The sequence below is a fragment of the Vulpes vulpes genome, chromosome 4, assembly GCF_048418805.1.
Source record: "Vulpes vulpes isolate BD-2025 chromosome 4, VulVul3, whole genome shotgun sequence".
Taxonomy (NCBI): domain Eukaryota; kingdom Metazoa; phylum Chordata; class Mammalia; order Carnivora; family Canidae; genus Vulpes; species Vulpes vulpes.
In genome coordinates this window covers 23,044,257-23,065,031 of record NC_132783.1, presented here as the reverse complement: position 1 = coordinate 23,065,031, position 20,775 = coordinate 23,044,257, and the positions used below count along the sequence as shown (strand labels likewise).

Genomic DNA, 20,775 nt, shown 5'->3' with positions numbered 1-20,775 from the left:
TCTTAAGTACAATATTAAGGCTTTTTGTGGTTTAGATGTATTTTTTTTTCCATTTATGATTCTATTAAAGTTTTAAAAGTGTTTCAAAGTAGTTTTATCAATTTCTATTCCAAGCAACAGTGTATGAGAGTTCCAGTTGTTCCATATCTTACCAACACTGAGGGTTTTCAGATTATATTTATATATTTATATACACACACACACATTGCTTTTTAAACTATTTTGTTTTCTTTTTTTTCTTATCTTACAAACAGTAACAGTAGGAAATACTACTAGAAATAATCTTTTTCATGTGTGTATTCTATTTCATTATTAGCTCAGTACTATCACAAAAGCTACGAGAGAAGAATTAAGAAATCAGACAAGTTTCAACGTTATTGGTTGTTACATTCTGGTAAAAAATGTTATTAATCTAAATATATTTCTGAGACCATATACTTTATAGAAAAGTACTCATATATCACACACAACATGTTACTACCCTAAAGGAAAACTGATATAATCCTTATATAACATTTGTATATCATATCCAAATTAGGGTTTTACTTTCTTCCATTCTGATGTTGTCGGTTACTGATATAATTAACCATAGTAGTTCATCCTCAACAGGTAATACTGATTTCCTTTCCTGATTGCCCAAAAGCTCGGACATGAGGCAGAGGCCAAACACTGTTTTTTATAATAAGGTAGGGCAGTTTCACAGCCCCATGAAAAGGACTGTACCAGGAACTCTAATAATGCCTCAAGAAATGGACTCAAAATATAGCACAAAAGCAGCAGCTTTTATTTTTTAAGATTTAATTTATTTATTCATGAGAGACACACATAGAGAGGCAGAGACATAGGCAGAAGAAGAAGCAGGCTCCCTGTGGGGAACCCCATGTGGGGCCCGGTCCAGGACTCTGGGATCACTCCCTGAGTCAAATGCAGATGCTCAACCACTGAACCACCCAGGCATCCCATGGAGCAGCAGTTTGAAACACACCGAGGACAAACATTATATGTTCTCATTCATTTGAGGAATATAAATAATAGTGAAAGGGAATAGAAGGGAAGGGAGAAGAAATGAGTAGGAAATATCAAAAAGGGAGACAGAAAATGGAAGACTCCTAACTCTGGGAAACGAACTAGCGGTGGTGGAACGGCAGGAGGGTGGAGGGTGGGGGTAAATGGGTGGCAGGCACTGAGGGGGGCATTGACGGGATGAGCACTGGGTGTTATTATGTATGTTGGCAAATTGAACACCAATAAAAAATATATTTATTATTATAAAAAAAAAGAAAAAAATGAAACACACGGAGGAGATTGATTTCCTGATATCGCAACTTGTGCTGGGGGTGTAGGGATCTTCAGGAGCCTTCTCCAAGAACAAAAGAAATGATGGATGCAACGGCACTCCCCTACCCCTCAGCCTGTATATCTGGACAACTGCAGGATTCAGCATGAGTACTCTCCATTTAGCTTGCTAACACTCCATGCCTTACCCCAGTATTCTCCTGTGGACCTGTCCACTTCAACAAACCCTCAGCAGGAGTCAATCCAAAGCTGTGTCACAAGAGTGGCAGTGTGCAGGCAGCCCTAACAGGGACCAGCACCACTTCATAATGACTCCTGCCCTGGGGAGAGGGAAAGCAACCACACATACCAGTTTGACTGCAGCCGCAGCAGTGGGCTAGGGCCAGACATCTGTTCTGACTATAGGCTCCACCAACCAACCAAAGCTTCACAGGGCACAATGTAGGGAGCCTGCCCTGTAGTTCAGTGAGACTGAAGCTCTGGAAAACTGCTGGTCTGAGTAAACTCAAGCCCAAGGTGGGCCCCAGACTGACCTCTTAACAACACAGAGACCAAGCCCTAGCCACAACAGGCAAAGAGAACCATTGCAGACTACTGGACTAAAGACAAACACGAGTGAGCCTCAATAGTAGGGCACAGACAACCCACATAGGAGACACTTGAGAAGCATCAAGTTCTGGGGAACAGGGGACATTGCATTGCAAGGCACAACAGGACCTCTTTTTCAAAAGGTCACTATCGTTAAGGGCAGGATATGTAGCTGACATTCCAAGCACACAGAATCAGACACAGAGAATTAGACAAAATAAGGAGATAGAGGAATATGTCCCAAATAAAAGAACAGTACAGTATCAAAACAAGAGAGCTAAATGAAATGCAGATAATATGCCTGATAGAGAATTTAAAGAAATAGTCATAGAGATACTCACTAAATTTGAGTAAAGAGTGGAAAACCTCAATGGGACACTCAACAAGGAGATAGAGAACATAAAAAAGAACCAGTCAGAGATGAAGAACTCAGTAACTGAAATTAAAAACACACTGGATAGAAGAGAGGAAGCAGAACTCAAGGAGGCAGAAGAATGAGGTCAGTGACCTGGAAGGCAGAGCTACAGTAAGCAATCGAGCTGAATAAGTAGGAGAAAAAAATAATAATAATAAATGAAAATAGATTTAGGGAACTCAACAACAACATCAAGCATAGTAACATTTGCATACTAGGAATCCCAGAAGAAAGAGAAGAGGGGGTTGAAAATGTATTTGAAGATATAGTAGCTGAACGCTTCCCAAATCTGAAGAAGGAAACAGAAATCCAGATTTAAGAGGTACAGAGAGCCCCCAACAAAATCAACCCATGGAGGTCCACACCAGACACACAGCAATTAAAAACAGCAAAAAGTAGTGGGAAAAAGAATTTTAAAAGCAGCAAGAGAAAAGAAAATAGTCACAAACAAGGGAAACCCCATAACACTATAAGCTGATTTTATTTATTTTTTGTAATATGTTCTTATTCTTTATTGCAATAAAGATAAACCATGTATTCAAACAAAAATGTAGTAAAAGGCCTATCCAAAATGAAATTCTCCTATAGTTAAAATTCTTTTTTTATAATAAATTTATTTTTTATTGGTGTTCAATTTGCCAACATACAGAAAAACACCCAGTGCTCATCCCGTCAAGTGCCCCCCTCAGTGCCCGTCACCCATTCACCCCCACCCCCCGCCCTCCTCCCCTTCCACCACCCCTACTTCGTTTCCCAGAGTTAGGAGTCTTTATGCTCTGTCTCCCTTTCTGATATATCCCCCACATTTCTTCTCCCTTCCCTTATATTCCCTTTCACTATTATTTATATTCCCCAAATGAATGAGACCATATAATGTTTGTCCTTCTCCAATTGACTTACTGCACTCAGCATAATACCCTCCAGTTCCATCCACGTTGAAGCAAATGGTGGGTATTTGTCATTTCTAATGGCTGACTAATATGCCATTGTATACATAAACCACATCTTTATCCATTCATCTTTCGATGGACACCTAGGCTCCTTCCACAGTTTGGCTATTGTGGACATTGCTGCTATAAACATCAGTGTGAAGGTGTCCTGGCGTTTCATTATAAGCTGATTTTAGCAAAAATTTTGTGGGCCAGAAGGGAGTGACATGATATATATAAAGTGCTGAAAAAAACATCTGCAACCACGAATATTCTAACCAACAAGGCTATCATTCAGAATAAAAGGAGAGAATTAGTTTCCCAAACCAAAGTTAAGGGAATTCATCACACCTAAACTAACTTTACAAGGAATGTTGGAGGGGAGGCTTTGAGTGAAAAAGAAAGACCATAAGCAGGAGTAAGAAGAATAAGAAGCAAAAAGCAGTGAGTCTACAAAAACTAGTCAAGGGATTCATGAATTAAAAAGATGTAAAGTATGTCACCATACACATAAAATGTTTTGGAGAGAGTCAAAATTAAGTGCTTTTAGAATGGATTCAAACTTAAGGGGACCATCAACTTAAAATAGGCTGCTTTATGCATAAGATGTTATACGTAAACCTGATGGTAACCACAAATCAAAAACTGGCAACACATATGCAAAAAAGAAAGAGAAATGAATCCAAGTAATCCACTAAAGAAATCAGCAAACTGTGAGAGATAAGAGGTATGTTCTCTAATGTCCCTACTTTGTTGAAGGTTTTTATCATGAGTGTATGTTGTACTCTGTCGAACACATTACATCTACTGAAATTAGTGTTATTATTATTTTTTAAAGATTTTTATTTATTTATTCATGAGAGACACAGAGAGAAAGAGAGAGGCAGAGAGATAGGCAGCGGGAGAAGCGGGCTCCATGTAGGGAGCCCAACATGGGACTTGATCCCGGGTCTTCAGGACCACACCCTAGACTGAAGGCGGCGCTGAACCGCTGAGCACCTGGGCTGCCCTATTATTATTTTTTAAAGATTATTTATTTATTTATTCATGAGAGACACACGCACACAGATAGAGGCAGAGGCACAGGCAGAGGAAGAAGCGGGCTCTATGCAAGGAGCCTGACATGGGACTCGACCCCAGGTCTCCAGGATCATGCCCTGGGCTGAAGGCAGCGCTAAACTGCTGAGCCACCCAGGCTGCCCTCTACTGAAATTTTTACATGGGTTTCATCCTTTCTTTTATTGATGTGATGTATGATATTGATTGATATGTGAATATTAAACCACCAGCCTCCCTGGAATAATATCTTACTTGATTATGGTGAATGATTTTTTAATGTACTGTTGGATTCTGTTTGCTAATATTTTGTTAAGGATTTTGCATCTATATTCATCAGAAACAATGAATTGCCTGTAGTTCTCTTTCTTTTTCTTTCTCTTTCCTTTCTTTCTTTCTTTCTTTCTTTCTTTCTTTTTCTTTCTTTCTTTCTTTCTTCTTTCTTTCTTTCTTTCTTTCTTTCTTTTTTTCTTTTTGGTAGTGTCTTCATCTGGTTTTGGTAGTAGGGTAATACTGGCCTCATAAAATGAACTTGGAAGCTTTTCTTCCTCTCTTTTTTGGAACAGTTTGAGAAGAACAGGTATTAACTCTTTAAATGTTTGATAGAATTTGCCTGTGAAGCCATCTGGCCCTGGGTTTTGATTCAAATGCAGACCTTTTCCCAAAGTCCTTGCTCTTAACCTGTATCATATACCTAGACAAGAAGATGCTGTGGATAGCAGATATAAATGTTGTGAGACAGAAGAATATTCAAGCTTCACCCTTCGCATTCATATCTTCATCCAAGTCCATTATACTTAAATGAAAAGGCCCCATTTCAGATTTGTGAGGATCTTCTGGGGCTTCTTTTACCTATCAGTAAAATTTTCCTACAATGGTGGAGGTTTTGTTTTTGTTTTTGTTTTTTTTATTCAAAAGAAGTTAGAAATGGAAATGATAGAGAATAGTTTTCCCTCTCTGTCTAGACAAATGCATTTCTCTTAACAGCTCTCTTGAATCTTGGTGAAGATAGAGACTCTAGAGCGAGTAAAACTGCTACTCTTCCCAACACCTGCTCTCACTGTATGAGGACTAGGGATAATCAGAGAAGTAGATCTTAATGTGCATCATATGCTTCACTAGACTGGCATTGTTCCAGACAAATAAATTACTTGACTACAGAAGGTGCAGTTATAATGGAATTTCAACTAAGCAATAACAACGATAATGGCAAAAAATAACAATATTAATAACTATGGATTTGTGGGCTTTCTAAATTGTTCAGAAATGTGAGGTCCACAACTGATGTGTCTGCTGTCCAATGCTTGATTTGTGGTATAGATCAAAAACTTTTCCTTGGGTGGCTCAGTTGGTTAAGCATCTGCCTTTGGCTCAGGTCATGATCCCAAGACCGTGGGATGGAGCCCATCAGGCTCTCTGCTCAGTGGGGAACCTATTTCTCAGTCTCCCTGCTTACCACTCCACCAATTTGTGCGCTGTCTCTGTGTCAAATAAGTAAATAAAATCTTTTAAAAACATTTTCCTGGGGGATCCCTGGGTGGTTTTTTTTTTGTACAAAATTTTCAGTTTTATTATAAAAATGCCCACACAACAAAGATTGTCATAAGTCATTTCTTGGCTCTACTTGCATTCAGCACTTGCTCTTGAGCAGCTTTCTTTGCTTTTCCCATCTCGACAAGTTCCTTATATCGCTTCATGCAGTCCTTCTTTGTCCTGCCAGGCACTGCTTCTGCTATTTTTTCCCACCTTTCAGGTGTATTTACTGGGTACGTTTTTAAATCCTGTTCCAAAAGCTTCTGTTCTTCTGTTGTCCAAGGGGTGAAATCTGTGCACGGGCCTTCAAATCGTTCTGAAGGTGTCGCATTGTTGGCTTGAGGCACCACTCCATGCTCTTTTTTAAATTTATCAAAAGCCCTTTTGTTTATGTCATCTTTTTGAAGAGGGTCAAGTTTTTGAAGACTCTTTGCTTTGCCAATAACATCTTTGGCAGTTCTCTTGACTCCAGAAGAAGCGTGTATAGTCTTATCATTAGCGATAACTTCCCATCTTGAATTTGTTCCAGCAAGGAAGAGGTTCACAGCTTTAATTAGTAATTGCAAATCATCTTCTGACCAGTTTTTACTGCCATTTCCACTTCCACCAGTTCATTTCTCTGCATTCTTGGATGCTTGTCGCATTCGAGCCTCACCTTCCTCTTTCTCTTTTCTAATCTGCTCATTTATTTCTTCTGTTTTTTCCAGAGCAGCCTTTCTTACTTCCTTTGTAGATGATGTGAGTGTTTCATTCAAACACTGTAAACTTAGGCACTTAGCGCCTGCCTTCTGCCCAGGGCATGATCCTGGAGACCTGGGATGGAGTCCCATGTCGGGCTCCCTGCATGGAGCCTGCTTCTCCCTCTGCCTGTGTCTCTGCTTCTCTCTCTCTCTCTCTCTCTCTCTCTCTCTCTCTCTGTCTCTCATGAATAAATAAATAAATCTTAAAAAAAACTTTTCCTCGAAAAATCATGTGAAATTTACATACAGGGAAATTCACAGAACACAATTTTTTTATTGTCCATTTGGTCAGGGACTAATTGCCATATTAAAATCACCCTCTGTCAGCTATTTTTTTTTCTAATGTATATTGATTGGTTTCTTATTTAATCAGACTTACACATTTTATTTCCATTGAATATGGAATTCTAATTCCTTACTATTTAACCTTAACTCAAATCTTACCCTCTCTTTTAATAAATTAGGACATACCAATCTTGTAAAATATTATTTCTAATTATCGGTTAGTACATTCCACTCTCTTCTTTCATCTGACAGGTGAGACACACAATCACTCAATCTTCATGCAAAGATATATGACGATGTAATACAGTTTTACAGAATACTGTGTATGTTATTTCTATTACATAATTCATTTTAGTGTTTCCATCCATCAAAATATAGCGTTCATCTGAAACTTCTCTAATAATTCTTTTGCCTCTTATGTACAGAGATAGATAAATGAAGTGACTGTCTTACAACATGTAATAGGTTGACTTATTTGTTTGTATGTGGGGATTTATACAGTGATTTGTCTCCAAAGAGGAAGTGAAATAATTTTTTTAAATGGAAAACATAAAAATTTTAATGTGAAGACTACAGGGAAGGCTTTAATGAAGGAGAAGGCTGACATATTTTCCTGATAATGACAACACAGACATTGTTAAATTTCTTTGCGAGGACAATGAGAAAAAAGTTAGGAGGGTGCTTTTATAAAGTCATTGTTATTATTACTCAAGTCAATGAGCTGTTAAGTACAAGCTTAATTATGACCTATGTTCATCATCTTGATACTTAATAACGCACCAGATGCACTTTCCCTGCTTTGTCAATTGCCTGATCTGGGATCCCTGGGTGCCCAGCGGTTTAGCGCCTGCCTTTGGCCCAGGGATCCTGGAGACCCGGGATCGAATCCCACGTCGGGCTCCAGGTGCATGGAGCCTGCTTCTCCCTCTGCCTGTGTCTCTGCCTCTCTCTCTCTCTCTCTCTCTCTCTCTCTCTGTGACTATCATGAATAAAAAAAAAAATTGGCTGATCTATCAGTTGACTGAGCATTCCCTGCCAAATGTGACTGTCTTCCATCTCCAGAGGAGATAGCTGGTTTACCCACATCTAGACTTCATCGTTTTCTTCCCAAAATATTTGTTCCCTGAGACAGGTTCCATCGGAAATTAGGTCGGAAATTAGGTCGGAAATTTGTTGTTTACTCAAATTTGTTACTCAAATTTGTTCCATCGGAAATTAGGTCGGAAATTTGTTGTTGACCACATCTTAGGTCAGAAGAAACAAATGAAACAATATCTCATCTTGATAAATGATTGAGATACGGTCAGATGACATACTAATTTTAAAAGTGTGTTAATCCCACCTAAATATAGATGACGAATTAATTTAAACGTGGGCTAACCGGCCTGCTCTGCACTGCATCCAGGTGATGCCTTTGCTCTCAAGTTAACCTGATTGCGCAGAGGTGCCCTTGTTCCCTGACTTCATCCCCAAACCATCAGGATTATTTCAGTTTACCTTCTCCTTTTCCCAGAACATCCTGTTTGGAGTCATGCAAAGGGAGTGTTTGCTGCAAAGAAGCCTAATTCATAGTTAACATTGTCCTTATCATGGACATACTACGTAGGGGAATGCCTCTGCTGGAGGTCACCCACCAGGACCCACAAACCTGTGGCCCACACCCAGGCTGGCTGGGCTCCAGACAGGTTGATTTGGCTCCTTCCAGACCCAAGCCCAGGGCGCTGGGCGGTCGTGGTTCACCCAGGGTGGGGGCAAAGTGCCCAGGGTAGCAGCACTTCTTATTTTTGGTGGAAACTGCCCCTCGCTCTGGCTTTCAGGACCTGGGGGTGTGCGCACTCATCGCGACAGTCCCTCTCTTAAGTGAGGCACTCCGCGCCCCCCCCACCCCCAATCACCTCTGCGCGCCCCCCTGCAGCCCTTGCAGCGCCCAGCGCACCCCAATGGCGGCCACTGAGCTTCCTGCAAGCTCCCAGTTGCCTCCGTCGCCGCCTGGGAATCTGGGGCCCCAGGGGACTGCGAGCCCTGGTATCCGTGGGACACAGGGAGGACGCAGCCGCTGTGCCTGCCCCACCCGCCACCCCTGGGAGCGGGGAGGCCCGGAGAGGCGGGGCGCGGCCAGCAGCTGGCCTGGGGCAGGAGCAGCGCCGCCCACAGCCCGGGCCTGGAGCCCAGCGGAGGGGGAGCGGCGGGGGCAGAGCTCTCCTCCGCGGGGGAGGGCCCCCAGCGGGGGGCACAGCAGCACCAGGCAGCTGCCTGGAGGCCGCGGGGTCCTGGAGCGGGGGTGGGGGGGGCAGCTGCAGCGGGAACAGGCCTCCGTGGAAGCGTGGCTGGTGATCACCGGGACTTCACCTTCTCTTACTTTGTTAGGAAAGCCACCAGGTAAGGAGGGGACCCCCGGAGGACGCGCCGGGCGCTGAGTGGCCTGGGGCTCAGCTCGCCCCCTTCCTGAACCTCCCCCCTTCCTTCACCCTTAAAGGAGCTCTGTTCCCAGGCCCTTTGCTTTCCAAGGAGGGCTTTGGTCCCGCTGGGCCATAGAGATCTCGACTCCGCGGCAGGTACAGCCCAGACGCCAGGCGTGGGGTTCCATGCAACTTTCTCACAAAGTTAGATGCAACAGTGCACAGGCTGGACCCCCTCCCTCGACCCGCCCCCCACCCCCTGCCCTGGCATCCCCAGGGCAAGATTGTTCAGACACCCCGCTCAGAGGCCTCCCCCCCCTCTAGCCTCCGGGGCCCCCTAAATCTTAGCGCCCCTCAAACCGTGTTGGAGCCCTTCCCTGCAGCTCCTCCGGGAGCACCATTTCCAGCCTGGTCGCAGCGGCTCCGCTCCACCCCAGGCCCCTCGCCGGCCCTCAGGGGGGGCGGGGAAGCCGGCGGGGGAGAGCGCGGGGAGCCCTAAGGCAGCACCATGCCGGAGTCCTCCCGGAGTGAGTGGGGTCGCCTCCGCCCCCGCAGTCCCTCCTGGGCTCCGCGCTTCCTTCCACTCTCTGGCTGCGCCCAGGGCGGCGCTGGGGAGGGCGGCGGCGGCGGAGGGCAGGTGCCCTTTGGGGACCAAACAAGGTACTTCCCGAGCATCCCCCCTCCCACTTCCCTTGGGGGCGCGGGGCTGGGTGCGGGGTGGGGGCGTCGGGGTCAGCCGGGGGCGGGGGTGCTCCCCTGGAAGCGGACTGATAGGGTTCTCTGCCTTCATTCTCTTCGTGTAGTCCTACTTAGGGACCTCAGAAGCGGCTCTTGTTTTTCTGTTTGTTTGTTTTTTCACAAAAGGCTGTTTCTCCGAAAGCTTTGGTGTCCCTGTCATCCCTGTTGGGGTTTGGGGACAGAGCCGACCTCTTCGGGCAACTCTGATCTCCAGGGTTTCGTTACTCCCCGTCCTTGTAAAGTCTTTAAAAAAAGACTTTTTTTAAAGCTATGGTTATTAAAACGTATGTGTGTATATATTCTTATATACTATCTGTAAGAGTTCATGTTGAGTAAAAGTCAGAAAAGGAAAGTGTAAAATATTTAAAGAGTAGCACAGACCATTAATTGTAAGAGTTAAAAAGCACCAAAAGCTGTCAGTTTAAAGAATATAATCTAAGAGCTTGTGTGTAGTCAGGGGTTCTGGTTTGGGCTGATATTTGGTGGCATTAACTGGGTATTTAAGAGATTACTCAGTTGTTGATTATAAAAATTCCAAATTTCTAAACCCAGCGTGATTCATATGGTTGTGGTAAAAACTTATTGCAGACATTTTCACTTTAGAGCTAGGATTGTTTTTTTAACTAGAAGCTCACATTACTTTGCTTTTTTCCCTTTTGTTACACGCTGTAAGTGTAAAATGAGTCTGTGATTCAGAACCCCATGAAACAGATCGTTCTGTAGAAACATTTAACATTTTTTAAATTTAAAATAAATTTGGATTCACTTAGATTGGGCATCCGTGCCTGTAAACAGGCATGTTGATGGAATATTTCTACCTTATTTGATTTAATTGTTGTCATTTGACATTCATGCGTGCTTTTTTATCCTATCCCCAGACTGAATGATCTGTCCTCACAAGTAGTCCCTGAACAGGATGAAGGTTTCTGGCATTCCTAAATTCTTATTTATATACCTGTGAAGGGGATCCCTGGGTGGCTCAGAGTTCAGTGCCTGCCTTCTGCCCAGGGCATGATCCTGGAGACCTAGAATGGAGTCCCACGTCAGGCTCCCTGCATGGAGCCTGCTTCTCCCTCTGCCTGTGTCTCTGCACACACCCCCCCCCCCCCGGTCATGAGTAAATAAATAAAATTTTAAAAATACCTGTGAAAATTGGTTGACCTTGAAAGGAGTTCTGCTGCTATATTACATTGATTGTTATAACTTATCTTCAAACACAGAGCTAAGCACCTAGTTTAAAGAAAGCTACAAGCTTGGGGCATAGATGCTTTTTAGGAATCGCAGCCTCAAAGGAAAAAAAAAAGGAATCGCAGCCTCTTTATGTGAATTTGAGTGTCAATTGAAGAATTCATAACATAATCTATAGGCAGAAAAATTATTTTGAGACTTGCAAACTACAACGTATGGAAAATCCCACCCTCACTGTTCTACCTGCCTGTGTACATACCCTGTGAACTAAGGGCTCTAATCTTCATGCATTTGCAAATGAAGGCTTCTGGTGCCAGTGCCACTTTAACAGCTCTTCTTCTTGCCATCATACTAAAATAATGTTACCTTTCATTATTTACTAAACTTCTCTGCCAAGGAGGGTGATGTTTTACATCATTTAGTATTGTAGGAGTAGCATGGTTGACTTTTTATTGCTTTGTTTTGTACGAGGCAAAGAGAATATTCAGAATATTTGGCATTTAATGGAAATAGGAATTACTAAGTGAGGACAAGTTTTTATGACCGCTTGGATCAAAGTCCAGAAACAGAAGTCTTACACTTCCGTGTAGCTTTCAGCGATAGACTTTTTATTTGACACTGCAAAACTGTGCTGAATTAGTTCACATTCCTGGTCCTGTGTCTAGGATTTTTTTCACTTCTTTTCTTTTCTTCTCTCTTTCTTTGTTTCTGTCATAATTTTTCTCATCTCTAAAAGCTGTAATATTCTTATTTGCAAAATAGTTCTATTAAAATCAGATGAAATAAATTTAACACCAATAAAAGATAAATGTATTATAAAAAATTCAAATGAAATAAAATCAGATGATAGATATCAAATAAATATTGCCATCCACTTTTTCAAAAGATACTGTTTCTGTGAATATATAGGAATATAATTCCAATTATCAGATAAATGATTTGTGAGGCATATGTTATTAAGTTGTCACTAGTGTTGAAGATAATAAAACTCTATGGTTATTGACTCAGTCTGACTTCGGTCTTATTTATAATAATTTTATGGTGGTAATTCTGATGCGGTGATGACCTTTTCTTTTTGTATGGTTTATAAACAGCGTTCATATAGCCAGCTTTAAGCTGCTCTTTAGTACTCACCTCAAGATGTGCAGTTTTTAGTATTTTGAATATGCTGTGCAACAAAATTTTCTTTTTAGTAATTCCACCTAAATATTTAAAATATCCGAAACTGGCTTTTAAGTTTCAAAGGTAGAATTTGTACCTTCATCCTTATCTGAATACAGAGAAGGTTTCCTAAGGTTTGAAACACAAAATAACTTAGGACTTTGCTTGAACTTCCTACTGCATTTTAAGAATCCTCAAGAAAGATTTCTTCTGTAGTTGAAAAGGCTACACAGAACTGTTTGGTGTTTATTAGTTTATCCCCCAAACATTTTTCAACCTAATATTTTATTAAACCTGTAACTGTTATGTCGAATTAGATGTGTTCTTTGTTCTCAGAGCTGATTGTAGGATGACAGCCTCTTCCTAGGAGGAAAGTCTTCCATAAGGACCACTGGGCAATTAAACAAATCACTGAGTTGATTGATCGTGGAGGGTTCAAAACGACTAATTTCTGAATTTAGGATGCAGTCTAGTTACTGACTTTGCAGGACTTCCTATGAAATTAGTTTAGCTGGATAGATGCGGATTCAGTTGACCAGTGTTTACAGCTGATTGATGTGGTCGCGGTGATATCTGTTATATCAGGCTCTGAGTAAAAAGCGCCTGTGAGCTACATACCTAGGAATAAAAAATGAAGGAAGGCTTTCCAATATAGGAGTCATTCATTTGATATTTAGCTCTGTAATCTTATTTACCGACTTGGTATTCCCACTTAACTTGAACTATATATATATTTTTTACGATGTAAGTGCTTTATTCATTTTCTCTAACTGGTAGAAATTTACGCTTACTGCCAAGCAAATGTTTAAGGCAGGTAAAGCCAAGTACTCACTTGGCTTAAGTTTTGACACTGCAAAACTGTGCTGAATTAGTTAAGAACTTGAGTTCTTAAGAGTCATTTTGCTAAGTATTCTAAAAACCTTTTAAGAAGCTCTTAAGGATATCTATTTATTTCTCTGGTTTGTAGTTTGTACTGAACATGCTATTTAAAGTGTTATGTGCCATTGGTAGCTTCTGTTTTCCTCGAGACTTTTCCTCTGATTCTGAATTGTAAAGTCAACCTTTTGGAAATTACATTTTCTGAATAATTTTATTAAAACTAAACTTGGGACTGAAAAGATCCTCTTCTAGTATCATATCTCTAGTGATAACTATAAAAAATAGCCATCCTTATTTCTGCTCTCTGTACATATACCGAGGTATAAGAAAAGATCCGGATCTCTTAAGCTGATGAAATAATTAAAACACACACACACACACACACACACACACACACACACACACAGAATTTTTGCACTTTAGAGTTAGAGAGGATCATGAAATCCGGTGTTTCTCAGACTTAAGTAGTGTTCCCCTGCTAAAGACAGTCTTATTCATCTCTAGCATATTAGAAAGCATTTGGTCATAAGTAACATAAACCCTACTTGGATGCATATAAAATTGACTTACATGATTAAGTGCCTGGAGATTGGTTTGGTTATGAAATTGAGCTGATCAAATACCCGTCAAGATTCTGTTAGTCTGTATGTCTGTTTAATCTGTTTGTCCTTCCTTCAGTCCATCCATTCACCTCTTCTTCCTTCTTTCTTTCCTTCTGTCCATCTACCCTTCCATTTTTTGGTCTTATGCTGTGTTGGCTTTATTCTGTACGTTTTCTTTATAGGCTGGAAGCCTTTTTGGTGCAACTTTCGGTGGCTCTTAATATTCTGAAACTAGAGAAATACCTTGTTATTTGTGTCAGTCCTCTCAAAATTACTCTGGCCCTGCTTGGGTCATGTGCCAGCTCTGGACCAATCACTGTGTCCAGAAGAATAGGTTTATCCAAGGGGTGGATAAGCCACAATCTGAAATGCCTTTGGGGGAGAGGGAATTTCCTAAAAGAAAGCGATGTAGACACAGCAAGAAGTTCCAGATACCTACCATCTAGTGCCGGGCTTCCTTTTATTTAATGTTAGTTAAACGTGGAATTCTTAAGAGCTGGTATAATGCTGCCATAATTACAGCATTTTTCCAATTGTAATACCGAAATAAATTTGTGAGTTAATTACGAACTAAAATGGTACAACCCCAGCCAGATACAAGTTGACAGCATTTATTAAATCACCCTTTTAGAGTGAATCTGGCCCTGCCTGCCCAGTAAAGGGTCTGCTGAGGTCAGCTCACCTTTGCTACAGTTGCCTTAATGATGATTGACTTCTTCCCCTGGGTCTGCTCAGTCAGGAAGCTTTTATTCCAATAGCACAGCATACCAACTTTGGGTTTTCCTTGGTCTGAAAGCATATTTGCATATCAAGGTGGTCTCTTTTCAAGATTTCCCTTTGTTCTGCGACCACTAAACTGCAGTGTGATTGTGAACACAAATATATACCTGACTGCCAAAATTGCAGGACAGTGCTTGATTCCAAGGTGGTCATCCCAGTATTTTAAAGTATACTTCTTTCACCTTCTTTCTCTCCTCCTCCTCCTCCTCCTCCTCCTCCTCCTCCTCCTCCTCCTCCTCCTTCTTCTTCTTCTTCTTCTTCTTCTTCTTATTATTATTATTATTATTATTATCATCAGTGTGGAAACACAAAATTTAAGACACTTTCATAGAAAAATTACAGATCTCCACAACACACTTGTTTGGGGTCCCTCCAATTGGAGGTGCCCCCAAGTGCCAAACCAGCACAGTCTTTCCCATATCTCAGCTGCAAAACAAATCAGTTTACATATTTACAGCATAGACGTCAGTGACTATGTTTTCTTTCAGAGATAAGTAGGATTTCCTTTAAGGAATATTTTTCACACATGTGTTTGTGAGTGCACGGAAATTTACAGAACACATCTCTTTCAACTCTCAGTCAAGTGTGAATGTAAAACCACATGAAGCAGTTATGCATTTAATTTGTATCGGGTCCCAGTTAGCTTCTCAGATGTTTTCATAGCTGGAGAAAACTTGGAAATACTAGATAACTTCAGGCAGAGCGTTCATGTCCTTTCCATGCCAGATCCAAGAGAACTAATCACTGTAATATCGGAGTAGAGGTTATTTGAGGATATCACTTGGAGGTGCTCCGAATCTCCCCAGCTTCATTTAATAGCCTATTATAGTGTAGTCATCTTTTCTTTATCTAAAGCAGTACTCCTCAAAGGGGATGCTGTGGGGGTACCTAGGTGGTCTAGTTGGTTAAGTGTCCAGCTCTTGATTTTGGCTCTGGTCATGACCTGAGGGTTGTGAGATCAAGCCCCACCTTGGACTCCATCCTGGGCATGGACCCTGCTTAAGATTCTCTCTCTCTCCCTCTCACTTTTTTCCCTCCCCAGCTTCTCTCTCTCCCCCTCTCAAAAAGAAAAGGTGAGGGATGCTATTGGAGTTCGATGGTGGCTTTTTTATGTTGTTTTGAGACACTGTACAACACATTGCAGGATATTTAACATCCCAAGGCCCCAGACACTAATTGCCAGAGTGCCCCCATCATACTGACCCACATTTCCAAATGCCCCCAAGGACATACTATTACGTACATACTACTTGGTTAGAAGCCATTGTTCCAAACTCTTTCATATTGATTTCTACTGATGAATACTGTGTAAGGGCCCCAGATAGGACAAATCTTAGCTTCAAACCCTGGAGCTATCTCTTTCAAAGATTATGACCTTAGGTGCTTCATTTGCCTCCTCTGTAAAATGGGGATAGCATTTACTTTGTAGGGTTCTTAAGAAATTTAAAGGAAATAATGTATATTTTCTTCTCTCTCCTAGAATGAATTTCAGTAGTTTACTCTTTTATCTTTATCTTGAGAATCATCAACACCTTAAATATAATCACAGACAGTCATTGCTTTATTCTGGCAAGTGGGAATTAGAACAAATGAATGGTGATTTTATAGATTTTAAGAGTCCTTATTTTTTACATGAATGTTAATTAATGATTTGAACAGAACCATTTGTGAATTCTGTGAGGTACTGGAAAAGGAAGTGGAAGGGGAGCTCAGACCTCCCAGTGCTGTCCCCAGCATTGGAATTGGCCCAAATTAATAACCCTCAGCTTTAAAGTGAGAGAGGGTAGGGAATCAAAGCAGAGACATTCATTAGTGAGCTTAAAAATCTCTTTCAGGTCTCCTAACTCAGGGAAAAGAACTAGGGGTGGTGGAAGGGAAGGTGGGTGGGGGGTGAAGGTGACTGGGTGACAGACACTCAGGAGGGCACTTGAAAGGATGAGCCCTGGGTGTTATTCTATATGTTGGCAAATTGAACACCAATAAAAAAAAATTATGAATAAAAAAATCTCTGCTCTAAGCATTCTTTTTTTAGGCTTATTTGAGAGAGCAAGAGAGAGAGCATGCACACAAACAAAAGAATACAAGCAGGGGGAGCTGCAGAAGGAGGAGGGAGAAGCTGACTCTCCCCTGAGCAGGGAGCCTGATGCCCATGGTTCCTTGCTCTATCCCAGGACCCTGAGATCATGACTTGAGCCAGAGGCAGATGCTTAACCGACTAAGCCACCAGGTGCCCCAGCACTAAGCATTCTTGATTCTCACAAGGAGAGCAGAGTGTCAGATTCTCAGATTCAATAGTTTTCTTCTTTAACTACTTTCCAAATATATGAGTAGTGGATGCAGGTCAAATCATTCAAACAGTGTAACTCAAACTGTAAAATTAGGATTGAAGGGCAGGAAAAATATCTAATGTTATATTTATTTTTGTGAGTTATTTTTGTGGTTTTCCTACAGATCATTTTAGCAGATTTCCGTATAGGTGTTTAACCATCCCTTTCCAGACAAATAATTAGTATAATTTTTGTAATTCTGGTTTTAAAGTGATTAATTCACATGACTTATGGAAAAAAGCACTGGACAGAAAGAAAAAGGGATGACACTTTAATAGTAATCTTCAAAACTTGGGAATATGTTGTGTTTTGTGGATTACTCAGGTCCTGCAACTTTTTAATCTACTTGTCTGAAGCATCCTGCAAATCTCCCCAAATATTACTGCTCAAAAACCTGGTGCATAGCCCTCCTGGAGGCCCAAGCTTCAGCATACTTAGAGAATTTCCTCAATTGAGCCCCTTCGGTAGGAGCTATAACAGACCAACTTTAGTTTCCAAATCTGTATCAGAGTGTTAAAGTATTATGTTATCTAGTACTAAAAACCATTCTGCGATTTAGAATTATGATTATTGTGAAATATTGCAATTGTTTTCATTATAGTTATTTATTTTCTCACATTTGTTGTGAGTTTTATCTTTGATATTTTGAAAAAAGGTCCCCCAAATCTATAACTTATTTCTGCAAAAAAAATTAAGTTTTTGATAGTAATGGGAAAACAAGATATGTTCTTATATTTATTTTTCTCAACTAAATATTCAGCTCTTTATTTTTATACATTATTCAGAAAATTACATCATATATAGTGTAGTTATTATTAGTCTAGGGAGTCTTAATGGTTTTTCAGTACTAAATTGAGAGAAAACAAGCATTGAAAAGACCATTTTATTCCTTTAAGTGTTTCTGTACAGATATTAGTGCTTTTAAAACAGGAGCCTAAGAAGCAGCAGTGGCTAACATCTAGTTGTTCTGTACAAGCCTCTTGAATAATTTTTATTTTTACAAGAAATCACTTTTGAAGGTATACTCCATTTAATAATGTTTGATTAACTGAAAAGTAATATCTATCATGTATTAAAGACTGTATTAGGCATAAGGCTTGTCTGAGACTCTATGCTGTCACATTATATGTCTCATTTCCTTAAATTTTTAAAAAATACTTATTTATTTATTTATTCTACTTTACATTTTGTGGCTTTTTTATTTTCATGTATCTATTTTTTATTGGTGTTTAATTTGCCAACATATAGAATAACACCCACTGCTCACCCCGTCAAGAGCCCACCTCAGTGCCTGTCACTCAGTCACCCCTACCCCCCGCCCACTACCCCTTCCACCACCCCTAGTTCGTTTCCCAGAGTTAGGAGTCTCTCATGTTCTGTCTCCCTTCAGATATTTCCCAATTATTTTTCTCCTTTTCCCTTTATTCCCTTTCACTATTTTTTATATTCCCCAAATGAATGAGACCATATAATGTTTGTCCTTCTCTGATTGACTAATCTCACTCAGCATAATACCCTCCAGTTCCATCCACGTCGAAGCAAATGGTGGGTATTTGTCGTTTCTAATGGCTGAGTAACATTCCATTGTATACATAGACCACATCTTCTTTATCCATTCATCTTTCAATGGACACTGAGGCTCCATCCACAGTTTGGCTATTGTGGACATTGCTGCTAGAAACATCAGGGTGCAGGTGTCCCGGCGTTTCATTGCATCTGTATCTTTGGGGTAAATCCCCAGCAGTGCAATTGCTGGGTCTAGGGCAGATATATTTTTAACTCTGAGGAACCTCCACACAGTTTTCCAGAGTGGCTGCACCCTGGAATCCCCTATCTGCAGTTCATATTCCCACTAACAGTGCAGGTGGGTTCCCCTTTCTCCGCATCCTCTCCAACATTTGTGGCTTCCTGCTGCGTTAATTTCCCCATTCTCACTGGTGTGAGGTGGTATCTCATTGTGGTTTTGATTTGTATTTCCATGATGGCAAGTGATGCAGAGCATTTTCTCATGTGCGTGTTGGCCATGTCTATGTCTTCTTCTGTGAGATTTCTGTTCATGTCTTTTGCCCATTTCCTGATTGGATTGTTTGTTTCTTTGCTGTTGGGTTTAATAGTTCTTTATAGATCTTGGAAACTAGCCCTTTATCTGAGACATCATTTGCAAATACATTCTCCCATTCTGTAGGTTGTCTTTTACTTTTGTTGACTGTATCCTTTGCTGTGCAAAAGCTTCTTATCTTGATCAAGTCCCAATAGTTCATTTTTGCTTGTGTTTCTCTTGCAAAAGAAAAGAAAAGAGAAGAGAAGAGAAGAGAAGAGAAGAGAAGAAAGAGAAAGAGAATAAAATAAAAGAAAGAGAAAAAAAGAAAAGAAAAAAACGGGTGGGGGGTCAGAAACAAATCAAAAAACAAAAAAAAAACAAGGGGGAGTACCCTCTGATTCTGTGTACTGTAAATCCCTCGACCCCCCCTGGAACTTTCCAGTGCTGCTTGGTGAATAATTTGTTTTTCCCCTGTCCCCCTAGCTGGTCTCCTGGGGGAAGGGCCTGCTGTGCTGATTTTCAGGTGTTAGCACTTGGGGGAACTGCTCAGTCCCCTGCCTGCTGCAAGGCTCAGTGAAAGATGTTTAAACTGTTTATCAGGTGAGGCCACTGTGAGGCTCAGTGGGGGTTGTTTACCCCTTGAGGCCCCAGGAGGAGCAACCAGAGTAGTGGCAGCCAGCTCTCCAGCCCTACAGTCAGCTCCCGCAGTAACTCGGGAGCTCTCAGTCTGCAGGGGCCTGGAGACTCCGGGGCGGGGGCACTCATCTGCTCAGCTTGTGGCAGGAGCCTCCTTGTTGTCCTTGGCCCTCGCGGCTTCTACCTGTCAGCGAAGGAGGCCAGATACTGGGCTGTGTCCCCGGCGCCCTGGGCTCCCAGGCCTGTGCTGTTGGAATCCTGCTCCTGCCACGCAACCCCCTTCACGCGGAGCCGCAGCTGGAGCCCCTCCGAGCTACTCCCCGGTCTAGCCAAGTGCACTGCAGCCCTTTAGGCAGCTTGGCTCTGGGGTGTGGCGTGCTGTCCCCGGGGCGCAGGTGTCTGTTAGTGCCTCTGGGAGCCTGAGGGCATCCCCACCCTCCTGGGTCCTGCTCCAACTTCCTGTGAGCCCCTTTCCATCTGGGAAGATTGGTGAAGCTCCTGCTTCTCCGGGACGGAGCTTTCCTGTCCTGGGGACACCGTCCCCAGCCTTAGCCGGCTCCACATGGGGCCCCTTCCCCTTGGATGCTTTTTGTTTCTTTATTTCTTTTTCCCCGTCCTCCTACCTTGATAGATGCATGAAGTCTTCTCACTGTAGCGTTCCAGCTGTTCTCTCTTTAAATCTCAGGCCAAATTGGTAGATTTTGAGGATTATTTGAAGGTTATCTTGGTAATTTGGTGGGGAGAGGTGACTTGGGAACCCTACTCTTCCACCATCTTGCCCAGAATACTTTTCTGACATTCTTCAGCTACACATATTTAGGGCACTAATTACTTGTAATGAAAAACTGACTTAATTTTTCACATCAACTCTTTTAAGTTATTTAACTTCCTGTGTACTGTATTCTGAATGCTGTTCAGTTAAAGAGACTGCGATCTGTAAAAATATGTGTTTTCTATCTGCTTTTCAATCTGGAGATAGGGGATTCCATGGGTCGGGGTTATTGGATAATACCCCTGGAGAAGATATAAACAGGTAGGCCTCGGTGATATGTGTATACGTGTGTATAAGCCCAAAACAGCAAGAATTTTTAACAGAATCCTTTGAAAAATCACTAGGGGTGGTGAAAGGGGAGGAGCGAGGGGGTGGGGGTGATAGGGTGACGGGCACTGAGGGGGGCACTT

The 20,775-nt window shown here is 41.7% G+C and overlaps 1 long non-coding RNA gene across 2 annotated transcripts in view; it reads left to right on the top strand.

Moving 5' to 3' along the window:
• Positions 1-9,125: 9,125 nt before the first annotated feature.
• Positions 9,126-20,775, top strand: part of LOC140598533 (uncharacterized) — a 45,599-nt gene continuing 33,949 nt past the window's right edge. For both annotated transcript variants that reach the window (XR_012000971.1, XR_012000970.1), the window contains exon 1: positions 9,126-9,221. This is a non-coding gene — a long non-coding RNA (uncharacterized lncRNA). The remainder of the gene's footprint in view (positions 9,222-20,775) is intronic.